The sequence below is a fragment of the Carassius gibelio genome, chromosome A5 (genome assembly GCF_023724105.1).
Source record: "Carassius gibelio isolate Cgi1373 ecotype wild population from Czech Republic chromosome A5, carGib1.2-hapl.c, whole genome shotgun sequence".
Classification (NCBI taxonomy): domain Eukaryota; kingdom Metazoa; phylum Chordata; class Actinopteri; order Cypriniformes; family Cyprinidae; genus Carassius; species Carassius gibelio.
In genome coordinates, this window is record NC_068375.1 from 2,156,432 (window position 1) to 2,171,811 (window position 15,380).

The following is a 15,380-nucleotide window of genomic DNA, read 5'->3' on the forward strand; positions in this document are numbered from 1 at the left end:
ACCTAGATATGGCTGACAGTAAAAGAATAGAACAGAATTACAGACACACACAAACACGAAATGTTTAAACTAGTATATTAATACTCAATAAGCATGCTTAAACCCACACACAGATGCACAGATTTTGTTATATATATATATATATATATATATATATATATATATAGATAATTAAAATAAATGATGGGTGATAAAACCTATTGCAAGTCTTCTGTTTTTATGGGCTTCTGTGTCATTTTTCAGGTTTCATTGCAATCATAATCTGGCATAATTATAAACATTAGATATATCTGTATGAATAAATTGGTAAACTTTGACTTAATGTGATCTGAAATGCTTGAACAGTAATATTAAATAATAGTAATATACATTTTTTCTAGATGAATCCCTCAACAAGCCCATAAACTGTAATGTTTTAGTCTTTAGTGAGCTCATTAGTGGTCTTCCGGTGACATCTAGTGGTTATAATTGCAATTTTTTATTCAACACTGGGTTTTGAAGCTTTATAAATATTACAGTGTTCTTTTTTACCTAATCTCTGTTAAATTTTGCATGATTGTTTAGAAAAAATACAGATCTAATGCATGTGTGATTATATTACCCCTTTTTTTTGCAGTTTAATGCCATTCACAACAGAAATCTTTTGTTTTTTAGGCCATTTTAACTGTTATAGCACCAGCTATTTTCTGATCTTAATGAAACTTTGCATGCTTGGTGGGTCATCTTTCACATGTTATAACCAAGTTTCATAAAGTTTTGAGTTTTTGTTTCAGTTTTATAGGCTTTAGGTTACATGTGGCCACGGCCCTTTCCTAAATGACCTCTTATAGCTAACCAAAGGACAAAATGCAACATATTTTTGAAAATTATTGATCTAGAGAGTCCACAGAATATTATTGCAGTGGTTTGATCAAGACTGAACAAAAAACCAGGTGACCCAAAACATTCAAATTCGTGGACCAATTTTACGAAAAAGGCTATAACTCGGGAACAAAATGAGATATCTTCACCAAACTCAGAACTCATATGCATGAACAAAAACTTTAGTCAAATTATTATTTTTTTTTCCATATCTGCCACTTGGTGGCGCTACAGGATGAAAAAAAAATCAAATGGCTATAACTAAGCAACCGTTGATCCAATCAACTTGAAAATTGATATGGCCCAATGTGGCACAAGTGCTCTATGAGGAATTTCACTTATCTTAAAAAACATGGCCGCCATTGGCCAAACAACTTTAAGCACCTATTTGACAAGGTTAATGGAAGTCGATCGGAACGAAACTCGGTGGGCATGTTCGACTCATTGCCCTAAAGGTCTGTAAGTATTTTGAAAGAAATTTCCCACAACATTGTCACCTCCCACAGAACACAACAAAGCGATTTGATTACAGCGCCACCTATTTTCCAAAAATGATAATGCATCATTTTACTGGAGTTTTACTGGCTGTTTCAATTACACTCTTCCAATAATTGCTTTTCTTACTCGTTGCATTTGGTCTGATGCTCCATGCCATGCTTAGCTCCTCGCTGTGGAACTTTTATTAACGATTTTCAGCCATTTCAATTACAATCATGCAATTATTAATTTCATTATTCATTGTTGCATTTGGTCTGCTTAGCTCCTGATGTTGCCGCTGGAATGCTTGGCCCCGTGATTGCTGCTTGCAGCTATATTTAGGGGCCAAGCACCGAAGGTGCGAAGGCACCTATTGTGTTCGTTGGAGTTATTATTATTATTATTCTTCCTCTTCTTCCACCCCAAGTCTATGGTAGCCCATAGAACCGATTGCGGGAAAGTTGTATAATTTGGCACACTAATAGAGGACTGTCTGAACATTAACCGTAGCAAATTTGAAGTCTCTAACTCAAACTCTCTAGCGCCACCAATTGTCTAAACTTTCAAAAACTTGATGCTAATAACTCTTGAACCGTAAGCCACAAAATGAAAATTCTTTTTTCCTGTGATTCCTTGGCTCATGCCGAGTCGAATGGACACCAAAATTCAAAAATCGCAAGGTTTAGTTTTTTCGCTATCGTCAATTGTTCGTAAAACCTACCTTTACGAACTCGTCCTAGGCCGTTGCACCGATTGTCACGAAAATTGAATCAGATAATCTTCAGACCATGCTGGCAAAAAGTTATGGAATTCAAGTTCATTTCTCAAACCGTTTCCGAATAGCTCATGAACGAATTCTTCGAAAAGCACGCAAACGTGAACGTGAGGCTATATCTCCGCAACGGTTTGGCCTATTGAGACCAATCTTGGTGGGTCTTATAACAACCATTCCCTGGGACTACCTGCAGTGTTTCGGCGCTGTGCCCCCTAGTGGTCAGGAGATATGAAAAATGCATGTTTTTGCTCATAACTTCTGAACGGTTTTGCCAAAAATCACAAAAGTGGTGTCTTTAGATTCAGTGCATCATTCCGAGTCGAATGATACCGAATTTTCCCAATTCGGCCATTTTGGGCGTCGGCCATTTTGGATTTAGTTGTAAATTGCTGTATCTTAAGAATGAAGTTCCGTATCGTTTCGCAAATAATTACAAAAATGTCCGGCTCCATGCCCTGAATGTACACAAAAAAATTGGGGGCAGCGCCACCTTGTGGTCAATAGTTATAACGATTTTTTCGAAAAATGCTAATAACTTTTGCATACATTAGCCTATTGTAACAAAGCTGATGTTGATAGATTCCTTGGGTCATGCCGAGAACACCGATACCCCATTTGTCAATTTTGGCAAAATTTCCTGTCCGCCATTTTGATTCATGTTGAAAACCTACTTTTTCGAACTCCTCCTAGACCGTTGCTCAGATTTTCACCAAATTTGATTTGGATCATCTTCAGACCATGCTGGCAAAAAGTTATGGAATTTGTGTCGATACACGTAACCATTTTCAATTAGCGTACCAACGAATTTGCTGGAAAGATGCCAAACTGCATCTGAGGCTGTATCTCTGCAAAGGTTGGAGATATTTACACAAAACTTAATATGTGACATTGTCACATCACATTGACCACGCCACATCATTTTGGTCACAGCGCCACCTATTGGTCAAGAGTAATAAACCAATCAATAACCGCTAATTATTACATTTCCAATAATGCTAATAACTTTTGATTGCATTAGCCTATTATCATGAAACATGTCTCAAAATGTTCCTTGGGACATGCCGACAACATGCATACCAATTATGTCATATTAAGCAAAACTTCCTGTCCGCCATTTTGATTCATGTTGAAAACCTTTTTTTTTAAACTCATCCTCAACCGTTTGTCCGATTTTCACCAAAATTGAATCAGATCATCTTCAGACCGTGCTGACAAAAAGTTATGGATTTCGTGTCAATAGACGAAACCGTTTTTGTACAGCGCTGCTTCAGATGTCAGGCATCTTCACAAAATGAGTCTGAGGCTATATCTCTGCAAAGCCCATTAGTGGTCTTCCAGTGACATCTAGTGGTCGTAAATGCAATTTATCATACAACACTGTCTCTTTAACCTTTATAACTGTTATATGTTGTCTTAATTTCATTCCAAAGAAGCATACGCAATTTATGTATAATTTCACAGTCTAGATAATAGTACTGCACTGATTTTAAATAACCTAGATATGGCTGACAGTAAAAGAATAGAACAGTATTACAGACACACACAAACATGAAATGTTTAAACTAGTATATTAATACCCAATAAGCATGCTTAAACCCACACACAGATGCACACATTTTGTTATATATATAGATAATTAAAATAAATGATGGGTGATAAAACCTATTGCAAGTCTTCTGTTTTTATGGGCTTCTATGTCATTTTTCAGGTTTCATTGCAATCATAATCTGGCATAATTATAAACATTAGATATATCTGTATGAATAAATTGGTAAACTTTGACTCAATGTGATCTGAAATGCTTGAACAGTAATATTAAATAATAGTAATATACACTTTTTCTAGATGAATCCCTCAACAAGCCCATAAACTGTAATGTTTTAGTCTTTAGTGAGCTCATTAGTGGTCTTCCGGTGACATCTAGTGGTTATAATTGCAATTTTTTATTCAACACTGGGTTTTGAAGCTTTATAAATATTACAGTGTTCTTTTTTACCTAATCTCTGTTAAATTTTGCATGATTGTTTAGAAAAAATACAGATCTAATGCATGTGTGATTATATTACCCCTTTTTTTTTTTTTGCAGTTTAATGCCATTCACAACAGAAATCTTTTGTTTTTCAGGCCTGTTTAAATGTTATCTAACCAAAGGACAAAATACAACATATTTTTTCAAAGTTATTGATCTAGAGAGTCCTGAGAATATTACTGCAGTGGTTTGATCAAGACTGAACAAAAAACCAGGTGACCCAAAACATTCAAATTCGTGGACCAATTTTATGAAAAAGGCTATAACTCGGGAACAAAATGAGATATCTTCACCAAACTCAGAACTCATATGCATGAACAAAAACTTTAGTCAAATTATATTTTTTTCCATACCTGCCACTTGGTGGCGCTACAGGATGAAAAAAAAACTAAAATGGCTATTACTAAGCAACCGCTGATCCAATCAACTTGAAAATTGGTATGGCCCAATGTGGCATAAGTGTCTATGAGGAATTTCACTTATCTTAAAAAACATGGCCGCCATTGGCCAAACAACTTTAAGCACCTATTTGACAAGGTTAATGGAAGTCGATCGGAATGAAACTCGGTGGGCATGTTCGACTCATTGCCCTAAAGGTCTGTAAGTATTTTGAAAGAAATTGACCACAACATTGTCACCTCCCACAGAACACAACAAAGCGATTTGATTACAGCGCCACCTATTTTCCAAAAATGATAATGCATCATTTTACTGGAGTTTTACTGGCTGTTTCAATTACACTCTTCCAATAATTGCTTTTCTTACTCGTTGCATTTGGTCTGATGCTCCATGCCATGCTTAGCTCCTCGCTGTGGAACTTTTATTAACGATTTTCAGCCATTTCAATTACAATCATGCAATTATTAATTTCATTATTCATTGTTGCATTTGGTCTGATGCTACATATGCTTAGCTCCTGATGTTGCCGCTGGAATGCTTGGCCCCGTGATTGCTGCTTGCAGCTATATTTATTATTATTCTTCTTCTTCTTCTTCCGCCGCAAGTCTATGGCAGCCCATAGAACCGATTGCGGGAAAGTTGTATAATTTGGCACACTGATAGAGGACAGTCCCACCATTAACTATAGCTAATTTGAAGTCTCTAACTCCTACTCTCTAGCGCCACCACTTGTCCAAACTTTCAATGTTTGTATGCTAATAACTTTTGAACCGTAAGCCAGAAAATGGAAATTCTTTTTTCCTCTGAATCCTTGGCTCATGCCAAGTCGAATGAACCCCAAAATTCAAAAATCGCAAGGTTTAGTTTTTTCGCTATTTTCAATTTTTCGAAAAACCTGCTTTTTCGAACTCGTCCTAGACGGTTAGTCCGATTGCCACGAAAATTGGCTCAGATCATCTTCAGACCATGCTGGCAAAAAGTTATGGAATTCAAGTTGATTCGTCCAACCGTTGTCGAATGACACGTAAACAAATTTGACGAAAAGCACGCAAAAATGCACTTGAGGCTATATCTCAGCAACGGTTTGGCATATTGAGACCAAACTTGGTGTGTGTTATAATAAGCATGACCTGAGACTACCTGCAGTGTTTCGACACAGCGCCACCTAGTGGTCAGGAGATATGAAAAATGCATATTTTGGCTTATATCTTCTGAATGGTTTGGCCAAAAATCACACAACTGGTCTCTTTAGATTCAGTGAGTCATGTCGAGTCGTATGATATGCAAATTTCCCGTGTCAGCCATTTTAGGCGTCGGCCATTTTGAATTATGTTTTAAAATGCTGTATTTTTTCAACGCAGCATCGTATCTTTTCGCAAATAATTACAAAAATCTTCGGGCCCATGCCCTGAAGGTACTCAAAAAACTTGGAGGCAGCGCCACCTTGTGGTCAAGAGTTATAATGAAATATCACAAAAATGCTAATAGCTTTTGAATACATTAGACTATTAAAATTAAAATGGTCTCACTACATTCTGTGTGTCATGCCGAGAGCATTGATACCAATTAAGTGAAAATTGGCCATACTTCCTGTCCGCCATTTTGATTAATTTTGAAAACCTTCTTTTTCGAACTCCTCCTAGACCGTTAGTCCGATTTTCACCAAATTTGACGTGAATCATCTTCAGACCATGCTGGCAAAAAGTTATGGATTTCGTGTTGATATACGAAACGGTTCTCATTTAGCGCATCAACGAATTTGCTGGAAGGGTGCCAAAATGCATTTGAGGCTGTATCTCTGCATCGCTTTGATATATTTGCACCAAACTTTGTATGTGTCATCGCCACCTCACACTGACCATGCCACATAAATTTGGTAACAGCGCCACCTATTGGTCAAGAGTAATAAACCATTCATTAACCATGTATAATTACACTTTTTAAAATGCTAATAACTTTTTATTGCATTAGCCCATTTGAATGGAAATGGGCTCAAAATATTCCCTGGCTTATGCCGATAACATAGATACCAAATATGCCAGAGTAAGCTGAACTTCCGGTCCGCCATTTTGATTTATGTTGAAAACATACTTTTTTGAACTCCTCATCAACCGTATGTCCGATTTTCACCAAATTCGAATCAGATGATCTTCAGACTATGCTGACACAAAGTTATGGATTTTGTGATGATAGACGAAACCGTTTTCGCATACCACAGCGTTGAATTTGAGGCACAATGAGAAAATGACACTTGAGGCTGTATCTCTGGAATGCTTTGGCATATTAACACCAAACTTTCTGTGTGTCATTGAAAAGTAACACAGAGTACACCAAATTGATTTGATAACAGCACCACCTATTGGTCAATTTTGATAAGCAAGTAAATCATGCTACTAGAGGTTGTATTTATGATTTTTTTAACCATTTCAGTTACAATAATCCAAAAATTGCTGTTATTGCTCATTAATGCATTTGGTGTGATGCTCCATGCCATGCTTAGCTCCTACCGTTGGAGTGCTTGGCCCCGTAATTGCTGCTTGCAGCTATATTTATTATTCTTCTTCTTCCACCCCAAGTCTATGGTAGCCCATAGAACCGATTGCGGGAAAGTTGTATAATTTGGCACACTAATAGAGGACTGTCTGAACATTAACCGTAGCAAATTTGAAGTCTCTAACTCAAACTCTCTAGCGCCACCAATTGTCTAAACTTTCAAAAACTTGATGCTAATAACTCTTGAACCGTAAGCCACAAAATGAAAATTCTTTTTTCCTGTGATTCCTTGGCTCATGCCGAGTCGAATGGACACCGAAATTCAAAAATCGCAAGGCTTAGTTTTTTCGCTATCGTCAATTGTTCGTAAAACCTACTTTTTCGAACTCGTCCTAGGCCGTTGCACCGATTGTCACGAAAATTGAATCAGATAATCTTCAGACCATGCTGGCAAAAAGTTATGGAATTCAAGTTGATTTCTCAAACCGTTTCCGAATAGCTCATGAACGAATTCTTCGAAAAGCACGCAAACGTGAACGTGAGGCTATATCTCCGCAACGGTTTGGCCTATTGAGACCAATCTTGGTGGGTCTTATAACAACCATTCCCTGGGACTACCTGCAGTGTTTCGGCGCTGTGCCCCCTAGTGGTCAGGAGATATGAAAAATGCATGTTTTTGCTCATAACTTCTGAACGGTTTTGCCAAAAATCACAAAAGTGGTGTCTTTAGATTCAGTGCATCATTCCGAGTCGAATGATACCGAATTTTCCCAATTCGGCCATTTTGGGCGTCGGCCATTTTGGATTTAGTTGTAAATTGCTATATCTTAAGAATGAAGTTCCGTATCGTTTCGCAAATAATTACAAAAATGTCCGGCTCCATGCCCTGAATGTACACAAAAAAATTGGGGGCAGCGCCACCTTGTGGTCAATAGTTATAACGATTTTTTCGAAAAATGCTAATAACTTTTGCATACATTAGCCTATTGTAACAAAGCTGATGTTGATAGATTCCTTCGGTCATGCCGAGAACACCGATACCCCATTTGTCAATTTTGGCAAAATTTCCTGTCCGCCATTTTGATTCATGTTGAAAACCTACTTTTTCGAACTCCTCCTAGACCGTTGCTCAGATTTTCACCAAATTTGATTTGGATCATCTTCAGACCATGCTGGCAAAATGTTATGGAATTTGTGTCGATACACGTAACCGTTTTCAATTAGCGTACCAACGAATTTGCTGGAAAGATGCCAAACTGCATCTGAGGCTGTATCTCTGCAAAGGTTGGAGATATTTACACAAAACTTAATATGTGACATTGTCACATCACATTGACCACGCCACATCATTTTGGTCACAGCGCCACCTATTGGTCAAGAGTAATAAACCAATCAATAACCGCTAATTATTACATTTCCAATAATGCTAATAACTTTTGATTGCATTAGCCTATTATCATGAAACATGTCTCAAAATGTTCCTTGGGACATGCCGACAACATACATACCAATTATGTCATATTAAGCAAAACTTCCTGTCCGCCATTTTGATTCATGTTGAAAACCTTTTTTTTTAAACTCATCCTCAACCGTTTGTCTGATTTTCACCAAAATTGAATCAGATCATCTTCAGACCGTGCTGACAAAAAGTTATGGATTTCGTGTCAATAGACGAAACCGTTTTTGTACAGCGCTGCTTCAGATGTCAGGCATCTTCACAAAATGAGTCTGAGGCTATATCTCTGCAAAGCTTTGTTGTAATTAAGCCAAACTTGTGTGTGCCATTGTCTAACATGGAGAATAGGCTCACAGACACTCACACACAGAAATGAAATGGTTCAACTATTATATGAATAATCAATAAGCATGATTACACACACACACACACACACACAGAGAGAAGTACATGCCCACACATTTTGTTGAATGTAGATATTTGAAATAAATTATAGGTGACACACAACTCACAGAAAGACTTCTTTTCTTACATTTCTATGTCAGGTTTCATTGCATTCATATTCTGACATAATAGTAAACATTTGATATACATGTATGAATAAATTGTTGAACTTTCACTCAATGTGATCTTAAATGCTTGAACAGTAATATTAAATAATAGTAATATATATTTTTCTAGATGAATCAATCATCGAGACAATGAACTGTAATGTTTTAGTCTTTAGTGAGCCCATTAGTGGTCTTCCAGTGACATCTAGTGGTCGTAAATGCAATTTATCATACAACACTGTCTCTTTAACCTTTATAACTGTTATATGTTGTCTTAATTTCATTCCAAAGAAGCATACGCAATTTATGTATAATTTCACAGTCTAGATAATAGTACTGCACTGATTTTAAATAACCTAGATATGGCTGACAGTAAAAGAATAGAACAGAATTACAGACACACACAAACATGAAATGTTTAAACTAGTATATTAATACTCAATAAGCATTCTTAAACCCACACACAGATGCACACATTTTGTTATATATATAGATAATTAAAATAAATGATGGGTGATAAAACCTATTGCAAGTCTTCTGTTTTTATGGGCTTCTATGTCATTTTTCAGGTTTCATTGCAATCATAATCTGGCATAATTATAAACATTAGATATATCTGTATGAATAAATTGGTAAACTTTGACTCAATGTGATCTGAAATGCTTGAACAGTAATATTAAATAATAGTAATATACATTTTTTCTAGATGAATCCCTCAACAAGCCCATAAACTGTAATGTTTTAGTCTTTAGTGAGCTCATTAGTGGTCTTCCGGTGACATCTAGTGGTTATAATTGCAATTTTTTATTCAACACTGGGTTTTGAAGCTTTATAAATATTACACTGTTCTTTTTTACCTAATCTCTGTTAAATTTTGCATGATTGTTTAGAAAAAATACAGATCTAATGCATGTGTGATTATATTACCCCTTTTTTTTTGCAGTTTAATGCCATTCACAACAGAAATCTTTTGTTTTTTAGGCCATTTTAACTGTTATAGCACCTTTGCATGCTTGGTGTGTCATCTTTCACATGTTATAACCAAGTTTCATAAAGTTTTGAGTTTTTGTTTCAGTTTTATAGGCTTTAGGTTACATGTGGCCACGGCCCTTTCCTAAATGACCTCTTATAGCTAACCAAAGGACAAAATGCAACATATTTTTGAAAATTATTGATCTAGAGAGTCCAGAGAATATTATTGCAGTGGTTTGATCAAGACTGAACAAAAAACCAGGTGACCCAAAACATTCAAATTCGTGGACCAATTTTACGAAAAAGGCTATTACTCGGGAACAAAATGAGATATCTTCACCAAACTCAGAACTCATATGAATGAACAAAAACTTTAGTCAAATTATTATTTTTTTTCCATATCTGCCACTTGGTGGCGCTACAGGATGAAAAAAAATCAAATGGCTATAACTAAGCAACCGTTGATCCAATCAACTTGAAAATTGATATGGCCCAATGTGGCACAAGTGCTCTATGAGGAATTTCACTTATCTTAAAAAACATGGCCGCCATTGGCCAAACAACTTTAAGCACCTATTTGACAAGGTTAATGGAAGTCGATCGGAACGAAACTCGGTGGGCATGATTGACTCATTGCCCTAAAGGTCTGTAAGTATTTTGAAAGAAATTGCCCACAACATTGTCACCTCCCACAGAACACAACAAAGCGATTTGATTACAGCGCCACCTATTTTCCAAAAATGATAATGCATCATTTTACTGGAGTTTTACTGGCTGTTTCAATTACACTCTTCCAATAATTGCTTTTCTTACTCGTTGCATTTGGTCTGATGCTCCATGCCATGCTTAGCTCCTCGCTGTGGAACTTTTATTAACGATTTTCAGCCATTTCAATTACAATCATGCAATTATTAATTTCATTATTCATTGTTGCATTTGGTCTGATGCTACATATGCTTAGCTCCTGATGTTGCCGCTGGAATGCTTGGCCCCGTGATTGCTGCTTGCAGCTATATTTAGGGGCCAAGCACCGAAGGTGCGTAGGCACCTATTGTTTTCGTTGGCGTTATTATTAGGGGCCAAGCACCGAAGGTGCGAAGGCACCTATTGTGTTTGTTGGCGTTATTAGGGGCCAAGCACCGAAGGTGCGAAGGCACCTATTGTGTTCGTTGGCGTTATTATTATTATTATTAGGGGCCAAGCACCGAAGGTGCGTAGGCACCTATTGTAATCGTTGGCGTTATTATTATTCTTCTTCTTCCGCCGCAAGTCTATGGCAGCCCATAGAACCGATTGCGGGAAAGTTGTATAATTTGGCACACTGATAGAGGACAGTCCCAACATTAACTATAGCAAATTTGAAGTCTCTATCTCCTACTCTCTAGCGCCACCACTTGTCCAAACTTTCAATGTTTGTATGCTAATAACTTTTGAACCGTAAGCCAGAAAATGGAAATTCTTTTTTCCTCTGAATCCTTGGCTCATGCCAAGTCGAATGAACCCCAAAATTCAAAAATCGCAAGGTTTAGTTTTTTCGCTATTTTCAATTATTCGAAAAACCTACTTTTTCGAACTCGTCCTAGACGGTTAGTCCGATTGCCACGAAAATTGGCTCAGATCATCTTCAGACCATGCTGGCAAAAAGTTATGGAATTCAAGTTGATTCGTCCAACTGTTTTCGAATGACACGTAAACAAATTTGACGAAAAGCACGCAAACATGCACATGAGGCTATATCCCGGCAACGGTTTGTCATATTGAGACCAAACTTGGCGTGTGTTATAACAAGCATGAACTGAGACTACCTGCAGTGTTTCGACACAGCGCCACCTAGTGGTCAGGAGATATGAAAAATGCATATTTTGGCTTATAACTACTGAATGGTTTGGCCAAAAATCACACAACTGGTCTCTTTAGATTCAGTGAGTCATGTCGAGTCAAATGATATCCAATTTTCCTGTGTCGGCCATTTTAGGCGTCGGCCATTTTGAATTATGATTTAAAATGCTGTATTTTTTGAACGCAGCATCGTATCGTTTCGCAAATAATTACAAAAATATTCGGCTCCATGCCCTGAAGGTACTCAAAAAGTTTGGTGGCAGCGCCACCTTGTGGCCAATAGTTATAATGAAATATCACATAAATGCTAATAACTTTTGAATAAATTAGTCTATTAAAATTAAAATGGTCTCGCTATATTCTGTGGGTCATGCCGAGAGTATTGATACCAATAATGTGAAAATTGGCCTTACTTCCTGTCCGCCATTTTGCTTAATGTTGAAAACCTACTTTTTCGAACTCCTCCTAGACCGTTAGCCCAATTTTCACCAAATTTGACGTGAATCATCTTCAGACCATGCTGGCAAAAAGTTATGGATTTTGTGTCGATATACGTAACGGTTCTCATTTAGCGCATCAACGAATTTGCTGGAAGGGTGCCAAAATGCATTTGAGGCTGTATCTCTGCAACACTTTGACATATTTGCACCAAACTTTGTATGTGTCATCGCCACCTCACACTGACCATGCCACATAAATTTGGTAACAGCGCCACCTATTGGTCAAGAGTAATAAACCATTCATTAACCATGAGTAATTACACTTTTTAAAATGCTAATAACTTTTTAATGCATTAGCCTATTTGAAGGAAACTGGGCTCAAAATATTCCCTGGCTTATGCCGATAACATAGATACCAAATATACCACGGTAAGCTGAACTTCCGGTCCGCCATTTTGATTTATGTTGAAAACATACTTTTTCGAACTCCTGATCAACCGTATGTCCGATTTTCACCAAATTCGAATCAAATGATCTTCAGACTATACTGATTCAAAGTTATGGATTTTGAGTCGATAGACAAAACCGTTTTCGCATACCACATCGACGAATTTGAGGCACAATGAGAAAATGACACTTGAGGCTGTATCCCTGGAATGCTTTGGCATATTGACACCAAACTTTGTGTGTGTCATTGAAATGTCACACAGAGTACACCAAATTGATTTTATAACAGTGTCACCTATTGGTCAAGCTTGATAAACCAAGTAATCATGCTACTAGAGGTGGTATTGGTGTTTTTTTTTTTTTTTTGCCATTTCAAATACAATAATTCCAAAATTGCTGTTATTGCTCATTAATGTATTTGGTGTGATGCTTTATGCAATGCTTAGCTACTACATTTGCCGTTGGAGTGCTTGGCCCCGTGATTGCTGCTTGCAGCTGTATTTATTAGGGGCCAAGCACCGAAGGTGCGTAGGCACCTATTGTTTTCGTTGGCGTTATTATTATTATTCTTCTTCTTCTTCCGCCGCAAGTCTATGGCAGCCCATAGAACCGTTTGCGGGAAAGTTGTATAATTTGGCACACTGATAGAGGACAGTCCCAACATTAACTATAGCAAATTTGAAGCCTCTAACTCCTACTCTCTAGCGCCACCACTTGTCCAAACTTTCAATGTTTGTATGCTAATAACTTTTGAACCGTAAGCCAGAAAATGGAAATTCTTTTTTCCTCTGAATCCTTGGCTCAGGCCAAGTCGAATGAACCCTAAAATTCAAAAATCGCAAGGTTTAGTTTTTTCGCTATTTTCAATTATTCGAAAAACCTACTTTTTCGAACTCGTCCTAGACGGTTAGTCCGATTGCCACGAAAATTGGCTCAGATCATCTTCAGACCATGCTGGCAAAAAGTTATGGAATTCAAGTTGATTCGTCCAACTGTTGTCGAATGACACGTAAACAAATTTTTAAACAAAACCAAAACAAAAACCAATAATGTGAAAATTGGCCTTACTTCCTGTCCGCCATTTTGCTTAATGTTGAAAACCTACTTTTTCGAACTCCTCCTAGACCGTTAGCCCAATTTTCACCAAATTTGACGTGAGTCATCTTCATTTGCCATTTGGAGTGCTTGGCCCCGTAATTGCTGCTTGCAGCTATATTTAGGGGCCAAGCACCGAAGGTGCGTAGGCACCTATTGTTTTCGTTGGCGTTATTATTATTATTCTTCTTCTTCTTCCGCCGCAAGTCTATGGCAGCCCATAGAACCGTTTGCGGGAAAGTTGTATAATTTGGCACACTGATAGAGGACAGTCCCAACATTAACTATAGCAAATTTGAAGCCTCTAACTCCTACTCTCTAGCGCCACCACTTGTCCAAACTTTCAATGTTTGTATGCTAATAACTTTTGAACCGTAAGCCAGAAAATGGAAATTCTTTTTTCCTCTGAATCCTTGGCTCAGGCCAAGTCGAATGAACCCTAAAATTCAAAAATCGCAAGGTTTAGTTTTTTCGCTATTTTCAATTATTCGAAAAACCTACTTTTTCGAACTCGTCCTAGACGGTTAGTCCGATTGCCACGAAAATTGGCTCAGATCATCTTCAGACCATGATGGCAAAAAGTTATGGAATTCAAGTTGATTCGTCCAACTGTTGTCGAATGACACGTAAACAAATTTGACGAAAAGCACGCAAACATGCACGTGAGGCTATATCCCGGCAACGGTTTGTCATATTGAGACCAAACTTGGCGTGTGTTATAACAAGCATGAACTGAGACTACCTGCAGTGTTTCGACACAGCGCCACCTAGTGGTCAGGAGATATGAAAAATGCATATTTTGGCTTATAACTACTGAATGGTTTGGCCAAAAATCACACAACTGGTCTCTTTAGATTCAGTGAGTCATGTCGAGTCGAATGATATCCAATTTTCCTGTGTCGGCCATTTTAGGCGTCGGCCATTTTGAATTATGATTTAAAATGCTGTATTTTTTGAACGCAGCATCGTATCGTTTCGCAAATAATTACAAAAATATTCGGCTCCATGCCCTGAAGGTACTCAAAAAGTTTGGTGGCAGCGCCACCTTGTGGCCAATAGTTATAATGAAATATCACATAAATGCTAATAACTTTTGAATAAATTAGTCTATTAAAATTAAAATGGTCTCGCTATATTCTGTGGGTCATGCCGAGAGTATTGATACCAATAATGTGAAAATTGGCCTTACTTCCTGTCCGCCATTTTGCTTAATGTTGAAAACCTACTTTTTCGAACTCCTCCTAGACCGTTAGCCCAATTTTCACCAAATTTGACGTGCATCATCTTCAGACCATGCTGGCAAAAAGTTATGGATTTTGTGTCGATATACGTAACGGTTCTCATTTAGCGCATCAACGAATTTGCTGGAAGGGTGCCAAAATGCATTTGAGGCTGTATCTCTGCAACACTTTGACATATTTGCACCAAACTTTGTATGTGTCATCGCCACCTCACACTGACCATGCCACATAAATTTGGTAACAGCGCCACCTATTGGTCAAGAGTAATAAACCATTCATTAACCATGAGTAATTACACTTTTTAA

General features: G+C 37.5%; 3 long non-coding RNA genes across 6 annotated transcripts in view; 1 reads left to right on the forward strand and 2 right to left on the reverse strand.

The window, feature by feature from the left end:
* Positions 1–15,380, reverse strand: part of LOC127988591 (uncharacterized) — a 67,572-nt gene that overhangs the window by 43,997 nt on the left and 8,195 nt on the right. The window lies entirely within an intron of this gene.
* The window catches only part of LOC127988578 (uncharacterized), a 33,648-nt gene that overhangs the window by 12,285 nt on the left and 5,983 nt on the right, over positions 1–15,380 (reverse strand). Inside the window, exons 2-3 of one of the 3 annotated variants that reach the window (XR_008161751.1) lie at positions 9,899–10,044; positions 198–531 (exon numbers count right to left, since the gene is read on the reverse strand). This is a non-coding gene — a long non-coding RNA (uncharacterized LOC127988578). Of the gene's footprint in view, positions 1–197; positions 532–3,202; positions 4,110–9,898; positions 10,045–15,380 lie in introns of those variants that run through there. The other 2 variants (XR_008161752.1, XR_008161753.1) reach the window with 2 other exon arrangements.
* Positions 10,937–15,380, forward strand: part of LOC127988561 (uncharacterized) — a 90,316-nt gene continuing 85,872 nt past the window's right edge. For both annotated transcript variants that reach the window (XR_008161745.1, XR_008161747.1), the window contains exon 1: positions 10,937–11,158. This is a non-coding gene — a long non-coding RNA (uncharacterized LOC127988561). The remainder of the gene's footprint in view (positions 11,159–15,380) is intronic.